Source organism: Clytia hemisphaerica, unplaced genomic scaffold (genome assembly GCF_902728285.1).
Source record: "Clytia hemisphaerica strain Z4C2 unplaced genomic scaffold, Clytia hemisphaerica genome assembly, whole genome shotgun sequence".
Lineage (NCBI taxonomy): Eukaryota > Metazoa > Cnidaria > Hydrozoa > Leptothecata > Clytiidae > Clytia > Clytia hemisphaerica.
Window position 1 is genome coordinate 493811 of NW_027103879.1, and position 5502 is coordinate 499312.

The following is a 5502-nucleotide window of genomic DNA, read 5'->3' on the forward strand; positions in this document are numbered from 1 at the left end:
GCATATCGCGACTGCACAAAAAGCAGTTGCGTAGCACTTTTTAACTCAAAAAATCTTTGAAAAATTGCAGATAAAAAACTTAAAAACTTTGATGATCTAAACGCTGGATACGCTGAATTTACAAAATTCTTTGAATAATATCGCTAAAAAATCTGACAGATTTTCCAACTTTCCGACTAGAAAGTGGTTGAATTTTTAAGATAGAAAAGTGAGTCGGTTGCGAACACAACTTATTTGTGGCTGCGGCCTAATCACACAGGGTATTTGTCACTTATTGCAGCCGTAATTAACCTCATGCAATTATAATCCCAGACTGAATTATCAACAGCACGGCAGATCTAGTTTGGAAAATGATAAAAAAAAGATAAGAAGCCCCCCCCCCCCAAAAAAAGCTGGTGCAAAGAACTGCAAAGATTGTGCCAATGTAAGTGAGTGGAAGATACAAAAGTAAAGCATTAATCAAACTAGTATGCTCTGCTATTATGGAGCCGGGAACATGACCAGAAAATGTTCAGTGGGTATATGTTTGAGCCGTTCTTAGAATTTTGCCTGGATGGAAACACAAAAAAATAACGCAAGTTACAGAACACAAAAACTGTGAATTTTCAAGCTTGGTAACATTCAAATTCTGAATCAGCACCCTCAAATTGAGTATATACTATAATAAGAAAAATATCAAAAGGATGGTCATGACATGGTTAAAAGTTTTGTTGGAATGACAATGGGAACGGAACCGCCAGGAATTTCAACGCAAGAAAACCCACAATTCGTTTAATGTTTTAAGCAAAAAAATTCTGAATAAACACAGTAAAATAAGAAAGATGTCGCTTTAATAGTGTCAGACAAAAACCACCTGACCACTCCATGCAAAACAGACACATGATCCCGTCTGCATTTTTACTCCAATCCAAGGCTCTTGGCTCTTCTCGTGGCCAAGACAAGCCCGCCATTGAGTTTCTTGGGAACATTCATCCCGAGTTAGACTGTCGTAATACGCATGCGCACTTTTGCGTTATCGAAAAAAAGTAAAGCGGGCGCCCAGCGCGCCCGTATATTATGAAACACTTTCGATTTTAGGATGTGGAAATGTTACAAGATGGCGGGAGATTTCGATTCGAAGAAAATATTCGAAAAATGGAATACTTCAGAATGGGAGATCTTCAATCATGGTCAAAACATATGGAGATTTTAGTGTATTTTAACGTTTTTCAGGATTAAAAGTTCGGGCTAGAATTGCTATTTTAGCACTTGCACTTTCTTTCATTCCGTTCATTGAATATTCCGATTTTGTTCGTCCGTTCTGTCTGCTGTGTGTGTTCCATGCATGGTGGTGTGGCTCTCTTCCAGTTTTCAGAGCATGGCAAAAATCATTGAGATCTCGAGAGCAGAGATTGCTTACTTTTCAAGGGCAGGGGGCAAAATTTTGCTTCAAAGGCTTTATTCCAAGCCTTTAAATTGGGCTATTCCATTTTAAACCATATATATAAAAGGGTATTGACACGACCCTGCCGGTGCACCCGACAGTCGGGTGCTGTTGTCGGGTGCTCGAAGTTAGAAATTTTAACACCCGACATTCGGGTGCACTTTGTCGGGTGCTATACCTTAGGCGCTCTTGACAGCACCCGACATACAACGGGCGGGTGGCGATTTCCTGAGGCGGAAAACGGGTTCTTTTTACTACCGCCCGCCTGTAGTTGGCGCGCGGCGATTTCGACGAAATTACTCTGTGCTGTCAAACCAATCTCTTTGGTCAAACAATGTGATTTCCAATTCTTGGCTTTTGATCAAGTTTTGATGTTTCTTCTCTTAGAAGGAGTTCACAGATTGACCTCTTCCTTTTCTTTTTATTCATGGGGTGATGGAACGACGGTAAAACGACGAACAAACGAGACAACAGTCAACATTTCATCAATAATGTGTGTCCACCATCAACGCAACCTTCACAAGTACTTAGGTAGGCTTTCAAAGTGAAAAAAAAAACATTCCGGGTATTAAAATCATATCTAGGTAGGTTTTCCTACTTTTACCTACCTGAAAATTGCGTGTCTTTAAATTTTTAAGTAACGTTTAATTTGTCTGAGCTGATTGAGTAACTTCGTCAACTGGACGCTATATATTACCTGGGTTTTCGTATTGTAACGACACACTACTTTGCCGAATTTTTTGTTCTATCTATTTAGCGTACCACCACCGTTCTTGTACAAGTAACCATTACGTACATGCAAACTGTTTGGATGGCTGGGACAAATTTTTTTTCTCTTCTCTTTTATCACCCAAAAGAAAAAAGTGGGATGCTGATCAAAAGAAGAAATTGGAACAACCTTTTTATTCTTTAACAATAATTTAGACCACGTTCAGACGTTACGGTTCCGTATCGTTCCGAAACGAAACGGTTACGAAACAAGTGTGAACGCCAAAATTTGAAACATCAAAAAAGAAGACGTTACAATTACTAAGCAAAACAGGTCAAAGGGTTTCATTGGAACGGAACCGCTCCATTTTCTTGCTCCGAAACGTTCCGAAACCAAATATGAACACTATCGATCCGTGACGGAAATCGTACCGGAAAGATATGAAACTATAACGTCTGAATATGGTCTTACAGACAATCTTCGAAATACATTATATATAATTAAAAATATGCAAGATATAAATTATGAGGTCATTTGAATTTGATCCATCGATAGATCCAACAATCGTTTCTTTTGTTTTCTTCCTGAGAGAGATAGAAAGTAGAAAAATTTATTTATAGACTACCACTCTCTTCACTACCCTGAGTATCAGAGGCCAAGTTTTCAAAGAGAAAATATTAACCTCTAAGGACGAGGTAAGGTTTTCCAATCGGAAGGCGCTGCATTTTGCAATTTATTCAAGTTGTGATACTCACGCACGGTACCTCTTCGCGATTTTAAATCTCTTTCCACTTACGTCGTTATTGAATTAAAACTATAGCTTATAATGCTGAATTACGCATTTACAGGCTATTTAGAACGCCATGGAATTTACGTCATTATGAAACTAAATATCAGATGAGATCGAGCTATTTATATCAATTAAAGGTAATATACGTTACCTGGATAAGCCAGAGCACGTCAGCGTGTTTCGCCATCAGAATGTAAGACTAAAACGAAGAAAAGAAGAGAAAAAAATTAAACGGATTGTCATGCCTCAAACCATCGATGCTCAAACCTAAACACGGAGAACTAGATTGACCATAGAGTGCAGGCTGAAATTTAAGAATATCGAAACATTGATTTGATATTTGATCAAAGTACAGAATCGAAAGAAAGACACGGCAATTTTTTTACGACTGAAATGTAAATATCAAATTAAAAGTGATCACCTGTTCCGCTAACATTTTCTCTTATTTGCGACTCTGAAAATAGAATGATTGATATTGAGATTTAGTTGACATGGGAGGTCGACTCCCGGGGGGGGGGTAAAGGTTAATGTCAGGTATGGCCTTTCTATCGTATCGATCAGTAATAACGTAAAAGAACCTAGGATACACGGGACGAGGTTGCGCGCCCGAATCGTACCCAGAGCCACTTGCATCGCACTTTTTAATTTTACTGATGGATGCGTAGACTGGAGTCGTTTATAATGCATGTAATACTAATAATAAAAATAAGGGATTTAGTTTGTATAAACGACTGGAAGAATCCGGTGTTCCAGCCTTATAGATACAGGGGCTAGCTACGCAGAAACTTGCGTAGCGAGAAAACAATTTATCAAGCAACAGCAAACTCTCAAAACGAAATCAACTCAAATGAAAAACTTTCAATACACAAAATCCACACATATTTTTTTCTCAAGAATTATTTTGAGCAGGAAAAAATTATAATTGCAATATTGACACATTTCTTTTTTTTGGAGTTAGTGCACAAAGGTTTCTAGACGACTAAAATTGTTCCATTCATTACTTTTTGCTTTATTTCTACTATGTATAAATTAGTCGTCTAGCTTGCTAGACTAATGGATGCGATACAATCTTTTCACGGATAACAACAGAGTGCTGTCAGAATATCATAAATCAAAGAAGCAAACTAAGGTTTCGACTCGAGTTTGGGTGATAGATGCACCGGCCCTTATTACGCCGAAGCTTATTAGAATTTTCGTCACTTTCCTCTGCCCCCGAAATTGTTTTCACCGATAGGAATCGAAGACCTCTTACAAAGCCCCAGGTAGTTCCGATCGCTGATTCGATTTTACACGCCGGCCCTTTCATGCCCCAGTGACAATAGTGCCTTGACTGACGTCCACGGCATCGGCAAAGATGGCAAAGATAGCGGGAAATAGTATAGGGCGCCCATTAGGTGATGTCGGGTGTTGATCGTCGGGTGTTTTTACTAAGCTAGGAATTTAAGCACCCGACTGTCGGGTGCACTATTTGTCGGGTGTTTTCGCAAATTTAGAAATTTCAGCACCCGACAAAACACCCGACAGCACCCGACTGTCGGGTGCACCGGTAGGGTCGTGTATTGACAAACTTTTCCAGGGGGCGGGGCGGGGCGGGGGTTTGAGCCTTGATTTTCCAAGGGGTTTTGTTTATTTTTCAGATTTTCCATAAAGGTATCCAGGGCCAGGCACAAGTGTTACGCGTAAGCCAAATCGCGTATTACGAACAACCTCTAAATTGCCAAGTACAGAGGAGAAAAAAAATCGAAATTCAAAATGGCGGCCAAAGCCCACGCTGATCAAAAATCTTCGTTTTTTATTGCAGCTCAATAAACCAATGAAATAATTTGAAATAAAAAGTAAACAAGAATCGCAAAATTGCGACTAAATATTTCCTTAAAAATGAAGGTCATTATTGACATATATAAAAAAGGGATAATTAGCCTTAGTAAAAGAAAGGTGAGAGTTACAAGTTACGTGGTTCTAAAGGTTCCTCCAAGTTCTTGTTTACGACTATATGAGAATCAAACAAATACAATTTTGAATGTTAAGGGTTTTTTTTCTTTTAAAATCGAGATGTAATTGCCTTCAATACCGTAGAGTCGTCTAATCTCGACATACGTCTTGCAATCTCGACACCGGATCTGTAAAATAATCAAAACAAACCTTGAATGAAATTCTTGGTATCATTCTTATCGAACAAGTTCATCCATCAAACTAGAAGTTCAGTAAAAATTGCAATCCTTTCAATTAAAAAAACAGCCAAATTATAAGCAGTTTTACACAACACACGAAACGTGCAAACTTCCTCGTAACTTTCTCGTGTCCATCATTAAAATTTAAACTTTATTACGCTCAAGTCACGTGATAAAAATTAATTCGCGCTTAGCCTGGTTCCCCTTCCGATATATAAAAGCACACGCTCAGGCGCAACAGGCGCACGCCGTGATGGCCAGTATGGCGGGTCACATTAAATTCAAAAGGAAACCGGTCTTTTATTATTTCGGTCACGGTAAAACTCTACAAAATTCCTCGCGTGTAAGATGTTTGTGTGTTGTGTGATTTGGACATCTTCGTTGAAGTATCTAATTAGTTTTTAGCGAT

The 5502-nt window shown here is 38.8% G+C and overlaps 1 long non-coding RNA gene across 1 annotated transcript; it reads right to left on the reverse strand.

Annotated features, from left to right (window-relative positions):
- Positions 1–2479: 2479 nt before the first annotated feature.
- On the reverse strand, positions 2480–3372 carry LOC136808448 (uncharacterized). Its single transcript, XR_010846889.1, has 3 exons — positions 3344–3372; positions 3074–3121; positions 2480–2716 (listed from the first exon to the last, which is right to left on the reverse strand). It is a non-coding gene; the product is annotated as an uncharacterized lncRNA (long non-coding RNA).
- Between the last annotated feature and the right edge of the window lie 2130 nt (positions 3373–5502).